At 43.6% G+C, this 20597-nt stretch overlaps 1 protein-coding gene across 12 annotated transcripts in view; it reads right to left on the reverse strand.

Moving 5' to 3' along the window:
- Nucleotides 1–20597, reverse strand: part of LINGO2 (leucine rich repeat and Ig domain containing 2) — a 1627476-nt gene that overhangs the window by 907937 nt on the left and 698942 nt on the right. For all 12 annotated transcript variants that reach the window (XM_056521000.1, XM_056521015.1, XM_056521043.1 and 9 more), the window contains one exon: nt 983–1036. The gene's annotated coding sequence lies outside the window, so the exon portion shown is untranslated. The remainder of the gene's footprint in view (nt 1–982; nt 1037–20597) is intronic.

Genomic DNA, 20597 nt, shown 5'->3' on the forward strand with positions numbered 1-20597 from the left:
TCCCTCAATACAATACATTTTGGCTTTTACCAAGTCTGATTTCTCCAGAGACGGTGCCTTCAAGCCAAAACATAATTCCTACAAGAACATTTAATTTCAATAATTGAAGTCATTTAAAAATACCTAAGATTACACACAATGCATAAATAAGACACAGCAATTTTATAATGTCAGAAATTACACTGCTTATGTTCCTTAAATCCTTATGCCTGATTATAGTAACCTTCATGCATTTCATTGCTGTCACTTGTGTCATAGCGATTCCTCTACAAGTAAATGGTAGGAAAATTCTAAGTGCTTGCATAGCAAATAGAGACTTACTTAAATTGATTTTAAGTATACAATAAATAAATGTTACCGTATTAAGTATACAATAAATACAATTGAATAGGGGATAAGATGTCTTAGCGCTGGAGTACCCCTTTAAGTCTTCATGGACAATAAAGGCCCAAATTTAGGACTTCAGAAAATTGTTTTTGGTGGATTCCATTAAGATCATTGAGTTGCAAAGGATCTATATATCTAAATCCAATAGAGATATCACTGCTTTATTTATTTATTGTAGATATCACATGTAGCACATCTTCAGCATATTTCACACTGTGAAAGCACCATCCCTAGAGTGAGCTCCCTGCTGTGCATGTGTGTCCTGTGTGTCTGCTCATAGCAGCAATCCAGTGCAGACACACAGAATCTGCGAGTTTTCAGTAAACTGCGCATGTCAGATCTGCAGCCACTCAGCCTAACGCATTTACTACAGACCCGCAGATCCCTGTGTGTCTTCTTGTAATTGCGGCTACAAGCAGACACACAAGATACAGGGGCACAGCAGGGAGTTCATTTTAGGGACGTTCATCGGCGCATCTGCAGCATGAAATATGTTGCAAATGCACTACATATGACCCTACCCATAAACTTTAATTTACTAACTTTTTAATGTTAAAAACAGTATTGTTACTAGTGTCAGTTAAAGTAATCTTACCTTTATTTGTATTCATATTGAAGTCAGCATCCTACTTACTCATGGTTTCTTGGTCTGTTAGAATGATAAAGAGAAGGGAATTTTTTTTAAATAATTTTATTTACATCATAACAATTCTTTAAAGGGAATGTCAGGTGAAAATTATCTTATTACCTATCCACAGGGGATAAGTAGCTAATCGCAGAGGGTCTGACCACTGGGACACACCACAATTTCCGAAATGAGACCTCAGCTTTTAGTGAGGAGTGCATGCTATAGACAACACACTCTCAATTCATTTTTATGGGAGAGCTGGAGGAGCCAGAGATCTGTTCCAGAAATCACAGAGGGTCCCAGAGTTCTGCTACTGCAATCCGCTACTTATCCCCTCTCCTGTGGAAAGCAGATAAAATAGTTTTCACAGGAATATTCCTTTAAGACTGAGCTGTTATGATAATATAATACATTTCCCTGACTTGTGCTACTACAACAGGAAAAATATGCTTTGAATGCCAGAATTTCAAAGAGTATGAATGAATAAGAGCAAGCTTATTAAACAAATCCATTTTTACGAACATAAAAAGGTTTCAGACCTCAAGGTGCAAACAAACCGGGGTTTGGTTGATATTAAAATGAATAAATTGAAATGTAGCTGGTTAATCTAAAAAAATGGTTTATTAGGTTAAGGTATGATAAAAAACAGCATGGAAAACTGATATCTGAGCAGGGCCCCTGCTACAGATCCAGTGATATAGCATATATAATTCAAATTAGCAGATCATATACAGTGTAAAAAAGCATACATCAGATAATAATGATACAGTGTCAGTTTGGGAAAATTAAATACTAGTAAAAAGCAGTATGCCCCTTTGTTGTAAAAGTTCAACAGTGCTTTGAGAAAGTAAATGCCATTGGAGTCAGTGGGGCAATGATATATGTGATCGGTAGTAGTTGTCTCCAATGGCAACAGTCTGGTATTTTATCTGCCCTGGAAGATTTTGGGATTAGCAGATGTAGATAAGTAACAAGTTCAATTCAGATGTTTCAGAGAGGTAAATACCTTATACATGAATGGATGACTCCTCAGGTTGGCACGGGCTGCTCCCGGCCTCTGGGTGAATGTAACCTGTGGTTGCCAATATATCGGCTCGTGCTGGTGAAAGTGTCACTGTGAGCAGGGTATGAGCTTGTCCTGTGGGAGGAAGCTGGCAAGCGCCGCTGTGAGGTGGCACAGATCTGGGTCCAGCTTGATGTCAGTGTCCGAGCAGTGGGATCTGGTCAGTGAAGACTCTGTTGCCAGCGTCCTCGTGCAGCAGTTAGAGATTTCAGTCGTGTGAGGACACCCTGCAGTGATCTCCTGGTAGGGAGACTGCAGCGCTTGAAAGATAATCACGTATACAGGACAAACTGTATATCAAATTGTGGCAGTAATAAGATGGCAGCATTGAGCAAATGGTGGTCAGACGCGTTTTGGGGAAGTACCCCTTTTTGAATGGCTTGATGTGGCTGTCCTTGCCAGATTTAGTTTTTATAGTGTGCCAAATTGATAAATTGGCATCCTGGTGATGGTACTTGTAATAGATGACATGGATTGGGATCAGGAGTTGTTTAGCTGCTTGAATGAGAAACAAACTACAAGTGCAAACGCATAAAATACGCAGTCTTTGTGAAAATGAAACAATCATGTATTTGATAAGAGGATATAGATTTTATTGCCAGCTAAATGTTATAAGTTTCTGAGAAACACAGTAGAAGGGCTAGTGTATAGTGGTATATGTATATGAATATGTGAAAGAATACAATAAATGAAAAAAAAAGAGAAAATTAGGTATATTTTAGCCTATAGTGCATAGACAGTATCTGGAATAGTGGATAGTGTGTAGATATAACATCTAGAGTGATGGGATATAATGCTATTGTGCAATGAGATAGGGATGATAGAAGTCAAAGGAAAAATTGATTGTAGTGAAATAGAAAATAGAAAAAAAGAAAATGGAAATATGAAAAAAATGAAAATTGTAGAAGTTGTACAATAAATAGTGTATGGAAATCGAAGTAGAGACAAAAATAAAAATAACATAAAAATAAAAATTAAGGTACATGTACAACTAATGGTTGCAAATGGGACATTTTTGTTATTGCCTTGCGTAACACGCCATATTCTGTATGTTTTTTTCATAATTTAATAAAATGTTTATTTAAAAAAATAATTGAAATTAAAATGAATTGAAAAATGTAAAATAAATACAAATTAAAAAAAATAAAAAAATACATAAAATAAAAATTAAAATAGAAATAAAAATTGAAATGAAAATAGAAATAAACATAAAAAATAAAAATAAAATATAATGAATATAGATAAAAAATGTAAATATTAATAATAGAAAATAATAATAAAATGAATACAAATTTAAATTAAATGAGATTAGAAAATAAAAAGAAAAAATATAAAAAGAAAAAGAAAGAAAAAGGAAGGGGGGTGGGGGGTAAATGAAGAGAATCTAGAATACTTCTGCTTGTTGCTGAGGTGAACTTGCCAGACGTTATGTCCTGTGGGCTAGGGCCCGGACACTGTCCAAGCACTGGGTATGCAGCCGGGCAATGGACAGGGAACGGGTCAGAGCCCAACAGGATTTACTATAGAAATCCAAAAAGCTTCAACTCAGAATTCAGCCCCTTTGGTTCTATTGTTTCAAATTGATAGATTTTTCTGGATTTGGATCTTGACATCCTTGCCAGAAAATTTCCTCCTCTCCAATCTTTTTTAACTATCAGGATTCCGAAAAATGTTAGTTGGGTTGGATCCTGTTTATGAAATCTGTTGTGTTGGATCCTGTTGAGGAAATAAGCAGTGAGGGGATGTTTCTTGTTGCCCTTTTTGATGTTGTAAATGTGTTCTAAAATATATCTTTTAATTGTTCTTTTTGTTCTCCCTACATATTGTTTATTGCATGTGCACTGAAGGATGTAATGATCTGTTTAGTATTGCATGTTATTGGTTCTTTAATTTCCCATTTAAAACTGTTTGCTGTTGATTGTATTCTAGTGGTTGTTTTGGAAAAGGTTGTAAGTTTACAGTTAGAGCAGGTTCCAGAGCAGTGAAATCCTTTAATCGCTAAAAGGGATGAGCTAATCGAATCTGACAAATCCGAATTTGTTATGAATTTCAGGAAAAATTTGATTTGCAATGAATGCGAATATATCACCGCGATTCGACTGCGCAAATCAGAAAAGCATTTTTACCACAGCGATTCACCTCCCAATCACATTAGAGTTCTCTCTTGAATACATATGCAATTCTAATATGTATTTCTGTATTATTTTTTTCTCATTAATTTGGCCATAATTTTAGCCAAAATGTATGCTTTCTGTTTGTATAAATTCTGAAAAATGTCAATAAAAATCATTTGAACCTATTGCAGAGAGGGACAGAGAGCAGTGTGCTGCACAGAAAAGCTTTTTTACAGCAGCGATTCACCTCAAGCCAAAATCCAGCCTAGAAGCACTGATAGGGAAGGGAGTGAGATTGAGAGAGATAGTGCAATTTTAGATGTAGTACACAGCAACTGAGTGCTGCAGCACTGGTGTGTACAGCAATTGAAAAGCTAATAGTGTAGGCCAGTTAGGGTGAGCAGAGCACTAAAAGCTTATTGTCCTCTATTAAGTGTAACCTGTGCGTAGATATAAGTGGTGTAACATTTTATTCCTTTTAAAGTCTTAAGGGCCTTGATACTGTGTAAGGCCAAGCAAAAATACACACCTGCTGGTGTTGTAGACAAATACTGTTTTACTGTCAATAGTTTTTATTGAAAATTTTCACATAATAATAAACAAAATAAAAATAGTACCCAAGGGATAACAGTGTAACAATGTCCTCAAGGACAACAAACAGAGATGTATGCTTCGTCCACCCAATAATTTTGGTATTTAGAAAATCGTACAATGGCTAGAATCAATAAACGTGTCCAACCCTAGGTGCGTACAATTAAACCAAAGTTGTAATGTAATGTAAGTGGGGGTGCTTATGGTCTAGTGCCCAAAGAAATTTAAATATGGAGGATTCGTGGTATCGGGGACAAAGGATAAATAAGGAAATTAAATGTCAATACAGTGTGAGGATTCAATCCAATGTGTCCATTTCTTTTCAAAAGAGTTATAGGTTCCTGAGCCAGCTGTCAGTACTTTCTCAAATGCAAAGGTATTGTTAATTTTGTGGATTACTTGTGCTATGGATGTGATACCAGGTGATTTCCAGTGACTGGTTAACACATTTTTAGCAATGATGCACACTATGCAGAAAATAGCTCACATTGTGGGGGGGGAACAGATGAACATCTAGAAATAAAAGAAAGGATTGAGGGGTCCAGGCTGGGGTAATACCTAGCACTTTTGTGATGAGAGCAAGGCAAGCTCCCCAGTAGGGTTGTAAAAGAGGGCAAGTCACTTGAATATGGAAGAGTGTGCCCCTATGATCACATCCACGCCAACACCTATCCGATGAGCCTGGATAGGCTCTAGCAATTTTGTTAGGTGTGAAGTATCGTCTTGTAGGCTGACTCTTGATGTGTTGCACAGAGGAAAAACTTAGATATGGTTTTAAAAGATGTGTGCCAATTTGGAGGTTGAAGAACCACATATAAATCTTTTTCCCACAGTCGCATGGGATATGTGCGGGTGCATTCGTTTGAATGGGAATATGAGTTATATGGGAGTTTGAGAACAGGAGACCTCTTTTCAAAATACTGGTAGAGTAATTTATCTGGGTGGAGTGGAAAAGGGGAAAGAGTAGAGAAAGTGTCGTATTTGAAGATATTTATAGAAGTCTTCTCTGGGGATGTTGTGGAGTTATGTGGAGCGCAAATTTTGGAATGTAGTAAAAGATTGGTCTTGGTATAAATGTTGAACCCCGGTGATGCCTGCTGATATCCAGGATTGTTGGTTCAGATCAGGGATACAGGCTTGGACGAGAGATAGAGTAATGTCTGTGATTAGAGATGTTGTGGTGAAGGTAACTGAGGTGAGATAAAGCTTCCAGGTTGTCAGGGCTTGACAGAGAATTGGATTGTCTCATTTTGTTGTAAAGAGATGGCAGAATGGGAGGTGCAGGAGGTCCCTGGTTGTGAATGGAGAGGACAAGTAATTTTCTATGGCTGCCCATGGAACCATCGAATCAGTATTCCATCAATTGCGTAGAGAGGAGATAACATGCTTTTATGTTCGGAGAGCCTAAACCACCGGCGTGTTTGGATTTAGATAGGATAGCTGGCGAGAGTCTGGAATATTTACCTGCCCAAATGAATTGGGTAAGGATTTTCTGGGCCTGGTAAAAAAGGAGTCTGGTAAGAAAATGGGAAGTGTTCTAAAAAATACAAAAACTTAGGGAATAAAAACATTTTACTCTACCCACCCATGATGTTTCATGTTGTAGATATGAAGAGGATTCTGCGGTGGTAGATTGTAATAATGGTAGGAAGTTTTGCGAATAAAGAGAGTCATGCGGGTATGAGAGCTTTATGCCTAGATAATCTATTGTAGAGGATTTCAAATCAAATGTGAAAGAGGATTTGAGGGTCTCCAGGGTGGAACAGGGAAGGTTAAGTGGGAGGGCTTGAGTTTTGGATTTGTTTAGGGAGTAATAAGACAGGAGGCCAAAGGTCTCGATATTGTCCAAGACCGCAGGCAAGGAGTTCTCTGGATCAGACAACGTCAAAATGACATTGTCAGCATATAATGTGACTATGTGAGACTGTTGACCCATCTCAACCCTCGAAATACGAGGATCCTGATGGATGGCCTGGGCTAAGGGTTCAATGGATAGGAAGTATATGAAGGGGGAGAGTGGGCAACCTTGACGAGAGCCATTCGTCATCCCAAAGGGATCTGAGAGGCAGCCATTGGCTAATACTCGGGCTGAGGGAGTAGAGTATAAAGCTAGAAAGGCGGATAAGATGTTTCCCTGGAAGCCCATCGTTTGTAAGGCCAAGAAGACATAAGACCAGCGGAGCCGGTCGAACGCCTTCTCGGCATCCAAGGCCACCACTAGAGCAGGAGTAGAGAGGGACTTTATGTGGTGAAACACGTAGAGTGACCTCCTTGAATTATCCGATGTTTGCCTCCCGGGTACAAAGCCAGCCTGATCTGAGCTGACCAGGGAAGGGAGAAGAGGGGCTAATCTGTTGGCCAGTATCTTGGCGTATATTTTAATGTCTTGGTTGTGTAATGATATGGGGTGGAAGTTCGGTGGTGCATCCATAGATTTTCCAGGTTTGGGGAGGGTAGTAATTAAAGCTTCTAAATTCTCGTTGGGGAGGGAGCCTGGAGCCATAGCCTGATTACAGAATGCAAGAAGATGTGGACATAGGACTGAGGAGAATGTCTTGAAGTATGCAGAGATAAAACCGTCGGGCCAGGGGGCTTTGTTGCCAGGTAGACATTGTATGACTCTGTGGAGTTCTGCCATGAAAATTTCCTTATTCAGGAGATCTAGTTGGATAGGGGAAAGGCTGAGAAGATTAAAGGGGTACTCCGGTGCTTACACATCTTATCCCCTATCCAAAGGATAGGGGATAAGATGCCTAATCGCGGGAGTCCCGCAGCTGGGGACACCCGTGATCATGCATGCCCCCTCCCGTAGGCTTGCATTTAGGGGCAGAGCGTGACATCACACGGGGGCGGGGGTGTGACATCACACGCCGCCGGCCATGCGGTCGACCATAATCAGTCCCGGAGCAAACACGCTCCGGGGACTGATTACAAACGGGGTGCTGCGTGCATGATCACGGGCGTCCCCAGCTGCGGGACTCCCGCGATCAGGCATCGTATCCCCTATCCTTTGGATAGGGGATAAGATGTGTAAGCACTAGAGTACCCCTTTAAGAGTGGATAAATAGTTTTGGAGAATGGAATTGTAATCCCGGGAGGAAGGAACTGTGGATTCTAAGTTATAAAGTTGGAAATAATAAACTTGAAAGCCGTTGGCTATGTCAGAAGGGGTATAGAGTTTATCACCTGAGATGGGATGGATCAGAAAGGGGATTTTAGGTTTGAGTTGTCTGGCTTGAAGTCTGTTAGCTAATAGTTTCCCTGATATATTGTCTTGTGAGTAGTAAGTGGCTCCTAATTTTCTATGGGCCTTTTTGTAGTCAGACAGGAGGAGGCCTCAGAGAACATTGCGGAGGGTAGCTACTTTTTGAGCAGCGGGAGGAGTGGGTGTTTGTTTATTTTCGGATTCCACAGTGTGAAGAAGGTCAAGGGTGTCTTGGAGCAGAGTGTTCCTATTTTTCTTAAGGGTGGAGCTATATTTAATGCACAACCCTCGTACAACTGCTTTGTGGCAGTTCCAGAAGGTAAGGGGGGCATTTGTTGAGGGGGCATTGAGCGCAAAATATTCCTGCAAGTCTTTCTTCAGCCTTCGAGAATACTCCTGGTGGGATAGAAGAAAGGGGCTGCATCTACATATGTGAGCAGAGGGTGGGAGAATGCCATCTGTCACTGTCACAGTCGAGTGATCGGACCATTTAATGTCTTCTATTGAAGAGTTTGTAATACAGGTTAACAAGGATCTATCCACCAGGAACATATCAAGGTGAGAATAGGAATTCTGAACCCCAGAGAGGAATGTGTAGTCTTTGGTGGAAGGATGGTGTATGCGCCATATATCGTAGATGTCTTCTGAATGCAACTATGATTCTAGGGAGAAGGGTGGGAGACGGAAGCTTGAGGTAGTGTACAGACTAATGTTGGAGGTGAAGTCACCACATAATATATTAGAGCCCTAAGGGGATTTACATATAACTCGGGAAACTGACTTCAGAAACCATAATTGGCCAGTGTTAGGGGTGTAAACAGAGGTAATATTGAGAGATATATGATTAACTGTGCATTGGATGACAACATAACAACCTGATGGGTCAGTAATGCAAGTCCGCAAGGACCTTCCCTCGCAGCACAGCCACGTCTTCCTCTAGGTCAGTATGCAAATCAATTAGTAAATTATGCAAATCCCTAAATTATCTGAACTTAGTTTCTATATGATCTACCCTTTCTCCAGTGTTCTCTATAGTTGACTGTAGTGGGGACACCATTTTGTTCATATCCCGTAGGAAGGTTTTGTGTAGAACCAGAAGCATGGCTTTCATGGCTGTGTCTGTTAGGGATTCCTCAGACACTGACAGGGCCCCCAGAGCATTGTCTTCATTCGACTGAATAAAGTCTGACACAGTCCAGTCCCCCCCCCCAGTAGAAGCAGAAGGAAAAGCATACCTAGGTCTCTGAGTGGGCTCTGTGAAGGGGAATGCAGTGGAGAGGCACTACTACCCTGCGTGTGCGCCGCTAGAGACCCCCGGGTGGGGAAGCCAGAGCTGCTGCATGGAGAGCTTGTAGCTGTGGTGAGAAATCCTGTGGTGGATGAGGTCCCCAATGAAGACCGAAGGTGTGCCGGCACCGAAGAGGAGCATCTGGTAAGCGAGGAAGCGGTCTCGGCATGCTCCTCCTCAACAGGCTGCGAGAGTAGTGGAGAAGGCGCACGGGAGCAGGCAGCGCCATCTTGGGACCGGGACCCGCCGCGTGTGAAGCTGAACTTCGCCAGTGTTTCTTGGCGAGTAGGCTTCTTTCTCCTGCCGGGCATGTTCGTCGATGGGTACGGAGCTCATGTGGTAGGAGAGTAGGATAAAGCCGTTGTCCGTGCTGGGAGATGTCGCTATTTCAGGCTTGTAGCAGGAGCTCACTCACAGCGCGGCCATTCACCCGGGCTGCCCGACAAATACTGTTTTAAGCATCCTGGAGCGCATTGTCTTCCCCTCACAAGTGCATACCATATACGTACAACTAAGTGGTGTAGCATTTTGTTCCTGTTAAAGTCGTAAGGGCCTAGATACTGTGAAAGGCCAGGTAAAAGTACACACCTGCTGGTGTTGTAGACAAATACTTTTTTAAGCGTAGTGGAGCGTATTGTGCTCCCATCACATGCGTACTAAGTAGGTCAGGCAGAGAAGTGCCAGGACATGCAAAGAGGATTGGCAGAGGCCTTAATTCATCAGGCAGAGGTAGCAGCAGACTGGGGCGAGTGGCAGCAGGAGACGCAGCGAGAGACCTGAGCTCCCGGTATCAGCTAGCGGTTATGTCTCAACCAGCAACCCATCTGCCATCACTGATTTGTTAACACGGTCATCCACTTCATCACAAGTGACATCTCACACCCCCAGTCAACAGTCGGTGGGTTCCTCAGACACAACCCTCAGTTGGAATGGCCCAGAAGCAGTCCCTGTTCTCCAATTGCCGCTGTCCTATGCTGTTCCCTCCCACACGGAAGTATCTTATGCTGTGCGTTCAGCTCCACTATTTAATGAGGATAATATACTAGAGGACAGTCAGCATCTACTGCCCAGCCAAGAAGTGGAGGATACCTCTGCCACATCCTCCGCTAGGCAGGCAAGCAGTAATGAGGTGAATGTTGGGGGAGGTGCTGTTGTCAGCGTTCAGGCTCCTGAAGCAGACACTGTTGAGGAACCTCAGGAGGACATCAGTGACGTGCAGACACAACTCGATGATGATGAAGCCGATCGCACTTGGGAGTCGGGTGCAGAAGGGGCTTCATCATCATCATAAGGAGAAGAGGGTTGCAGGTAGCCAGTGAGGTAGCAGCTGAGCCAGCAAGGTGGTTGAACGGTTGGCAGTCAGCATGGAGGCAGAAGTGGAAAGTCTGGAGCCAAAGAAGCACCTGGTAGACCACCTGCTTCACGGCAGCCTACCTTCCCGGGGTTCCTGGGATTCCTGGAGTTGGTGGCAGTAGCAGTCAATCAGTGCGGACTGTTGATGGGAAAATAAGCTACTTAGCGGTGTGGCAGTTTTTCATCATACATCGGGAAGATATAAACCTGGCCACATGCAAGATGTGTTGGCAGAAGGTGAAGCATCCCAATGTTGGCACCACGGCCCTGCGTCAACATATGCAGTGTCACCATAAAGCATCCTTGGAGAATTGTGGCTCCGATGTGGTGGTCTAGCCTGCTGCATCACCCAGTGGCACGCCGCACCCTGTTTCAGCCAGCCAAGGCTCCACCACCTCAGCCGAAGGGAGCTGTATGTCATACTCATCTTCTGTCACTCCAGATACTCTTGCTCCTCCTACTTCGAGTCAGTCATTCTGCCAGCAATCCATTGGCAAAGCCATGTCCAAGAGACAACAGTATGTGCCCTCTCATCCAACGGCACAGAAACTGAATGAGCTCCTCTCCAAGTTGCTGGTGCTGCAGTCCCTCCCTTTTCAAGTGTTGGACTCTGGACCTTTCAGAGAACTGATGGCTTGTGCCGACCCGAGGTGGAGAGTCCCAAGCCGTTTTTTCTTTGCGAAGAAGGAAGTACCAGCCTCGCACAATTTTGTGGAACAGAAGATGGGCCAGTCGTTGAGCCTGTCGTTGTGTACCAAAGTGCACGGCAGCACCAAAGTGGGGCTTACTGGGTGAATGTGGTTCCTGCACAGCCACAACAGCAACTTGGACAGGTCACGCCACTTCCTCCTTCATGCTCTCAGGCCATTGGTCCTGTGACAGTGTGCGACTCTGCCTCCTAATCCTCCACCATGTCCTCAGCCTCCACTGCACAGACAAGTCTCAGTGCCCCTCCAGCATACCGTGTGTGCAGGGCACAGCGGTGTCACACTGTTCTTTCCATGGTTTGCCTTGGAAAACAGAGTCACACAGGGGAGGAACTGCTAAAAGTTATTCATCAAGAAATCGAATCATGGCTTACTCCACATAAACTAGCAATGGGAACCATGATGACCATCAACGGGAAGAACATCTTATCTGCGCTGCGACAAGGAAGCCAGAGGCATGCGCCCTGCAAGGCACAAGTGTTCAGTTTGTTTGTCAACGGTTCCTGAAGTGTTCCCCCAAGACATCCTAACAATGGGAAGGAAACTTTGCATGCACTTCAGCCACTCGTACACCACAAAGCACACCCTCCTTGAGCTGCAGCATCAGAACAGTATCCCCCAATATAGTCTGATTTGCAACATTTCCATACATTGGAATTCTACCCTCCATATGTTGAACTGACTATAATAACAGAGAAAAGCCATCACCAATTTCTTGATGATCCAAGCAGATAGGGGGACTCCCCTGAGTAACCTCAATGTCAACCAGTAGCAGCTCATATGTGACACCTAACGTTTGCTAAGGCCCTTTGAGGATGCCATCTTATTAGTCATTCACCAGGATTACCGAATGAACAATGTCCTTCCACTGCTTCATTTACTGCAACACGTGTTGGAAATGATGTCTGGTCAGGGCACTGGCACCTACATCTCACGGCCACATGAGCTTTGTGGGGGCTGAACTGAAGAAGAAGGAGGAGGGGGGAGGGGCACAGTGGAGTACGGTTTAGGTTTCATGATATGGGTGGATTTTCTAGTCATCTGACAGGAAAGGAGGAAAGGAGCAGCCAGAGGAGCTAGAGGGTTATGAGGAAGGTGCGACAGAGGACCAAGACACACAGTGGCAGTATGCAGTGGAGATGGAGGCAGGGTGTCCCTCCGAGTCACTTGCATAAAGGGCACGATGCATGCTCACCTGCTTGCGTAATGTCCACCGAATTGTCACCATACGGCAGCGGGATGACTTCTGGCTCTCCACCTTATTGGACCCTCGATACCGGCACAAAATGGGGGCTTTTTTTACACCCACTTGGAGGGAGGACAAAGTGACCTACTACAAGACATTCTACGTAGTCAGTTGGTCGATGCCTATCTATGCCATCATCCATCCTCTTGCAGGTCTGACTCCGGGGGCCCTCTGTGATCACCTTGCACTGCAATGGTTTCTGGGAGGGTTGGGGTAGCACGAATAGTACCAGATCCATCATCAGCAGCTTGAGTCTACAGTCGCTGATGAGTAGCTTTCTTTACCCGCATACTCATCAACTCATCAGCAGCAAGTAGACCTGGAGCAAGACCGAACCAGCAGGTGGTGGCATACCTTGACATGAACATTCAAACACACCATGATGATCCGCTGGACTGCTGGACAGCCAAACTTGATTTGTGGCCGCAACTAACAGAGTTTTCCCTGGAAATGTTGTCCTGCCCGGCCAGTAGTGTGCCATCAGACCGGGTGTTTAGTGCGGAGGGGGCCATAGTAACTAGTGTTGCTCGCGAATATTCGCAATGCGAATTTTATTTGCGAATATCACATATTCGCGAATATAGCACTATATATTCGTAATTACGAATATTCTTTTTTTTTTTTTTCACAGTACACATCACAGTGATCACCCCTCTCTGCTTCCAGCTTGTGTGGTGTAATGAAGGTTCTAATACTACTGTGTGAGACTGGCGTGCAAATTTTCGCATATGCGAAAATTAGAATATGCAAATGTTCGCATATGTGAATTTCCGCGTATGCTAATTTTTGTATATACTAATTTTCGCATATGTTAATTTTTGCATACTCGAATTTTCACATATGCGAAAATAAAACGAGAATATTACGAATATGCAAATGTTGTGAATATATGACGAATATTCGTCCATATATTCGCGAATATTCGCAAATTTGAATATGGCCTATGCCGCTCAACACTAATAGTAACCCCATGGAGAACTTGTTTGTTTACGAAAAATGTGGAGAGACTGACCTTTTTGAAGATGAATCAGGCCTGGATCAGCCAGGGTTTCCACCCAATGCCCGAGTAGATTGAGCATGGTGCCACACCAACACTTTATAAAGTTGAATAGTGCAAAACATATTTAAGGTGCTGCTCCCCAGTTACAGACATTCATCAGACCACAAGTAAGAATGGAGGATATGCATTACCTAAAACATAACTTTTCTTAGGATAAATATATGTACCCAAATTATGTTTTTTAATTCAAACAAAAGGAAAGTTGTGCAAAAAACACCATGTGCCACCTACACCACCAAGTATTGATGTGATGCAAAGACTTCTAAAAGGTGGAAGGGAACATTGCATGGTCCATTGTAACCAGTGGGGGTAAAAACTTCCCCTGTAAGGCCCTATTCTCACATTATAAATTCCCTTTTTAGGGCAAGTGCTACTCGCCCTAAAAAGAATTACCCTACACAGGTAATTTCCCTATTTCCACCTACAAACACTGCAATTTCACAGGGTTTTTCGTGGAAATAGGGAGAGTTTCCTGTGTGGGGCTGCCTTTTTTAGGGCGAGTAACACTTGCCAAGAAGTGAGTTAATAATTCGAGAGTAGGACCTTACAGGGGAAGTTTTACACCCACCTGTTACAATGGACTATATGTTGTTCCCTTCCTCCTTTTAGAGGTTTTTGCATCACATCAATACTTGGTGGTGTAGGTGGCACGTGGTGTTTTTTGCAAAAGGTCTTTCCTTTTGTTTTATTTAAAAAAAAATTGGGTACATATATTTTATCCTAAGAATATTATTCAAAATTAAGTTTTACGTAATGCATATCCTCAATACTTACTTGTGCATACTAACACTTTTTCAAAATAGACCGTTTTCTTCTGACTACCTGCCTCAACTTCTATTCTGATCCTGCCACTCACCTGATTCCACACATCTGATGCTAAGTTCTCCTTTTTTCGCCCACCTTCGTCACCAGGTACTGGTATTGCCACCCACCACCCCACTATGTCACCGGGTCACTTTCAGGACTCCTGATGCTGCTGATGCCACTTTCAGGCTCTCTCATACTGCCACCATATGCTCTCCTTATGCTAATGCTAACTCCAGGCTGTCTCATTCTGCCACCATATGTTCTCCTCATGCTGCTGCCACCTTCAGGCTGTCTCATTCAGCTACTATATGGTCTCCTCATGCTGCCGCCAACTCCAGGCTGTGTCATTCAGCCACTATATGGTCTGCTCTTGCTGCTGCCAACTCTAGGCTGTGTCATTCAGCCACTATATTGTCTCCTCATGATTTCGCCACCTCCAGGCTGTGTCACTGTGCCGCCATGTGGTCTTCTCATGCTGCCACCAACTCCGGACTGTGTCTTTCGGCCACTATATGGTCTCCTCATGTTGCCACCAACTACAGGCTGTGCCATTCAGCCACTATATGGTTTATTCACGCTTCCGCCACCTCCAGGCTGTCACTGTACCACCATGTGGTCTCCTCATGTTGCTGGCACATTATATTAAACTTTTTAGGTTCATCTATTTGAATTCTTCACTTTAAATGTTAAAAAATAGCTTTAATATTTTCAATTGCGAGCCCCTATGGTCTTGTCAGGCTGTTGCCACCTCCAGGCTGGGTCATTCAACCACTATATGGTCTCCTCATGCTGACGCCACCTCCGTGCTGTGTCATTCAGCCACTATATGGTCTCCTCATGCTGACGCCACCTCCGTGCTGTGTCATTCAGCCACTATATAGTCTCCTCATGCTGATGCCACCTCCACGCTATGCCATTCAGCCACTATATGGTCTCCTCATGCTGCCACCACCTCCATGCTGTGTCATTCAGCCACTATATGATCTCTTCATACTGATGCCATCTCCAGGCTCTGTCATTGTGCCGCTCTGTAACAGTGATTCTAATAGCGACGCCTCTAATCTGCATGTCATATTGAATAACAGTATTATTTCACTAACCCAGCACACACCCTATGCGTGTTACAGCAAGGCAAAGTGTTCTACACCCCTTTTGAGGCTCTCTGTAGGCCAGAAAGAGCCAGTTTTAATACAGATTTGCCACAAATAAATTCGGACAGAACCAACATGAGAGATCCAAACCTGAAGACCCCCATTCAAAATGTTTCTAAAAGCTCAGTTTGGCAAGAACTTAAACTTCAAGAGGGGTGGTTTAACAAAACCTGCAAAAATAACATCAGAAATATGTCAGAAAGAAGAAGTAGATCACCTGAACTAAAGGAATCCAATAATGCTTTAAAACAGCTCTCTCAGCAAATCAGAAGGCAGTACTGAGGTGATGTCAAAGCCACTTTCAAAGTCTATGCACAAGGAAGCCATTTTAGAGATAGGAGGTGTTAGGAGAAGATCGCTGGGAGGGACATTGTAAAAAAGCAGCATAGAGGGTTTTGTGTCACTGTTTTGCACTTTCTAGGATATCAATCCTGCTGCAATGCTTTAAAATAGGAATAATTTTTCAAACTGCTTTTTTACTTTTTTAATTTTCTGATATATGAAGTGACCAAAAATGAGCAATTCTAGCATTATTTATTAATTTTTTTTTAACTTTTAAACCATTCACTGTGCGCTTATTTTATTTATACTTTTTAAGTTTCCATAAGAGACTATTATGAGTAATATTTTGATTGCTTATACTGTTTAAGAGGAGAGATTATAGCTGGCATGGAAGTATGCAGGAGGCCTCCGACTACATATTCCCTGAGGAACCGCCCCCATATATAGTTAGTGTGTTTCGACAAGTGGGCCAGCATTTTATGCTGACAGGCATCCTACTAGGGCCTTTTAGGTGTAAATTGAAGCCAGGCCTTTATGGGGCCCATCATGACAACTGATAGGATAACAGAAAGAGCCCTTTCTCTGCCTACAGTGGGGATCAAAAGTTTGGGCACCCCAGGCAAAAATTTGTATGAATGTGCATAAAGAAGCCAAGGAAAGATGAAAAAATCTCCAAAAGGCATCACATTACAGATTAGACATTCTTATAATATGTCAACAAAAGTTAGATTTTATTTCCATCATTTACACTTTCAAAATAACAGAAAACAAAAAAATGGTGTCTGCAAAAGTTTGGGCACCCTGCAGAGTTAATATCTTGTACTGCCCCCTTTGGCAAGTATCACTGAATGACATAGCGTGGAGGTGTTGGCAGCATGAGGACACCATATAGTGGCAGAATGACACAGCGTGGAGGTGTTTGCAGCATGAGGACACCATATAGTGGCAGAATGACACAGCGTGGAGGTGTTGGCAGCATGAGGACACCATATAGTGGCTGAATGACACAGCGTTGAGGTGTTGGCAGCATGAGGACACCATATAGTGGGTGAATGGCACAGCGTGGAGGTGTTGGCAGCATGAGGACACCATATAGTGGCAGAATGACACAGCGTGGAGGTGTTTGCAGCATGAGGACACCATATAGTGGCAGAATGACACAGCGTGGAGGTGTTGGCAGCATGAGGACACCATATAATGGCTGAATGACACAGCGTTGAGGTGTTGGCAGCATGAGGACACCATATAGTGGGTGAATGGCACAGCGTGGAGGTGTTGGCAGCATGAGGACACCATTTAGTGGCTGAATGGCACAGCGTGGAGGTGTTGGCAGCATGAGGACACCATATAGTGGGTGAATGGCACAGCGTGGAGGTGTTGGCAGCATGAGGACACCATATAGTGGCTGAATGGCACAGCGTGGAGGTGTTAGCAGCATGAGGACACCATATAGTGGGTGAATGGCACAGCGTGGAGGTGTTGGCAGCATGAGGACACCATATAGTGGCTGAATGGCACAGCGTGGAGGTGTTGGCAGCATGAGGACACCATATAGTGGCTGAATGGCACAGCGTGGAGTTGGCTGTTGCACGAGTACACTACACACCAGGGCTTCACAATCCCCCCCAAAAAACAACACAATATGAGAAATGTTTGACAAAGATTTCTCATAGGTAGCACCCGCTATCCAAAAATTTTAAATTCCCAGACCCAGGCCCCACCTCTGCAGCATCAGGAACCCGTTTATTGCCTGAAGGACACAGCCTGGAGTTGGCTGATGCACCAGTACACACAGGGCTTCACAATCCGCCCCAAAATCAACAAAATTTTATAATAAAAAAATTTTTTTTTATACCTTTGTGTAAGAACAAGCGCATATCTAACATTTCAGAAGACTCCATAAGGCAGGACAGTGGACCACCCAAAGACTTTCTTCTCAAAAATAATGAACTTCAAAAGAAGGAGAAAATGGAAGTCTCCGGATGTGCCTTAAAATATAACTTTTACTAGTATCAATTAAAATTATTAAACTTTTATAGGTGTTGGTTCATGGATAGCCCAATGGCAAAAATAAACAGAAAATGGTGCTAATTTATGGAAGATTGCTGAGCCCAGCCAATATCCCTATAGCACAATCACTGTTAAAAATATATATAGATAATTACACAGCCAGCGCAGTCACTGGAAAAGGTACGTAACAAAACAAGGTATTGTTAGGATAGAATTACCGCCATAACAATATCCTAACAATACCTTGTTTTGTGACGTACCTTTTCCAGCGACTGCGCTGGCTGTGTATTTATCTATATACAGTGGTCCCTCAACATACGATGGTAATTCGTTCCAAACGAGCCATCGTTTGTCGAGTTTGTCGTATGTTGAGGGATTCGTGCAATGTTAAGTATAGGAAGCTGTACTCACCTGTCCCCGCCGCTCGAGATGGTGTCCCCAGGCCTCCGCTGGGCTCTCCGCTGTCTTCTCCGGTCCTCCGCTGTCTTCTCCGGTCCTCTTCTGTCTTCTCCGGTCCTCTTCTGTCTTCCACAAGGCCTTACTGGGCCTGCGTAGCGACGTCATTACGCCGCTGCATACGCCATTCCTATTGGATGGCGTGCGCAGCAGCGTATTGACGTCATCGGAGAGGGCCGAGAAGACACCGGAAGACAAGCGCTGGACCCGGAGGGCACCCCGGAGCATCGTGGAGGGGTAAGTAATACTTACCGCACCACACGGGGAACATTAAGCTGCTATCCGGCAGCAGCTTAAGCATTTGGCGCTGCCGGATAGCACTTAATGCGATGGCCCCGACATAAAAAAGCATCGTATGTCGATGCTGACATCGACATGCGATGGCCTCTGAGAGGCCATCGTATGTCGATTTCATCATATGTCGGGGCCATCGTAGGTCGGGGGTCACTGTATATTTTTAACAGTGATTGTGCTATAGGGATATTGGCTGGGCTCAGCAATCTTCCATAAATTAGCACCCTCTTCTGTTTATTTTTGCCATTGGGCTATCCATGAACCAACACCTATAAAAGTTTAATAATTTTAATTGATACTAGTAAAAGTTACATTTTAAGGCACATCCGGAGACTTCCATTTTCTCCTTCTTTTGAAGTTCATTATTTTTGTATGTAAACAGTGGTCCATGTAGAACCACCTTATCAGATTCTACGTTATAGTGACAAAAATAATGAACCACACAATTTTTTTTTTTATTATTTTAATTCCTAGACCCAGGCCCCACCTCTGCTGCATCAGTAACCCATAGATTGCCTGAAAGACACAGCCTTAAGTTGGCTGATGCACGACTACACACCCGGGATTCACAATCCACCCCAAAAAACAGCAACATTTTTTGAAATTGTCTGACGAAATACCTTAAAAATAACTTGTAAAAACAAGCGCATATACAACATTTCAGAAGACGCTATAATGCAGGACGGTGGACCACCCAAAGACATTCTTCTCAAAAATAATAAACCACACAATTTGTGAAATTTTTTAACAAAATTGAAATTCAAAGACGAGGCCCCACCTCTGCTGCTTCAGTATCCCATATATTGCCTAATGGACACAGACTGGAGTTGACTGATGCACGAGTACACACCCTTCAACCGGGCTTCACAATCCACCCCAAAAAACAGCAACATTTTTTTTAAATTGTCTGACGAAATACCTTTGTGTAAAAACAAGCGCATATACAACAGTTCAGAAGACTCTATAATGCAAGACGGTGGACCACCCAAAGACCTTCTTCTCAAAAATAATAAACCACACAATGTTTGAAATTTGGTTAAAAAATTATTACATATGTGTGTAAGCGCATCTGTTTCAAAAAGATCAGATCACCAAAGAATTTTTTTCGCCAAAAATGATTAAGCAGAATTAATCCCCCTCCGAATTTTTTTATTTTTATTTTCATTAAAAAATCACATGCACCAAGCGTTCCGTTGTGTAACGGTTAGCATTCTGCAAAATTTAATTTTAATACTGATAAAATACAATACCGTACAATACCCAGGTCTGTCCCAGGGGGTTTCATAACCAACCATAATAGAGAAAATTGTAGGAGCATGGTCAATCTACTCAGACCCATCTGTCATTGGTGGCTGGAAATCCTGGCTGATCCATCCCTGATTCATTTTGACAAACGTCAGTCTCTCCACATTTTTAGTGGACAGACGAGTTCGCCTTGGGGTGACTATGGCCCCGGCCACACTAAACACCCGCTCTGATGGCACACTACTGGCAGGACAGCTTTTCCAGGGCAAACTCTGCTAGTTGTGGCCATAAATCGAGTTTGGCTGCCCAGAAGTCCAGCGGATCTTCAACGATTGTTGGCACGGTCATGTCGAGGTATGCCACCACCTGCTGGTTCAGGTCCTGCTCCATGTCCACCTGCTGCTGATGAGTAGCTTCACTATGCGGCTGAAGGAAGCTACTCATCAGCGACTGTAGACTCAGGCTGCTGCTGATTGAGCCGGTACTGCTCCTGCCACCCCTCCCCTCCCCAGCAGCCGTGGCAGTGGAAGGTGAGCGGAGAGGGCCCCCCGAGTCAGACCTGCGAGTGGATGGACCATGTGGCCGATAAGCATCGGCCAACCGACTACGTAGAAGCTCTATGTAGTAGGTCAGTTTGTCCTCCCTCTCAGTGGGTGTAAAAAAGGCCCCCATTCTCCTGCTCCTCCTCTCATGTCCAATGACTAGAAACA

Source organism: Hyla sarda, chromosome 1 (genome assembly GCF_029499605.1).
Source record: "Hyla sarda isolate aHylSar1 chromosome 1, aHylSar1.hap1, whole genome shotgun sequence".
Lineage (NCBI taxonomy): Eukaryota > Metazoa > Chordata > Amphibia > Anura > Hylidae > Hyla > Hyla sarda.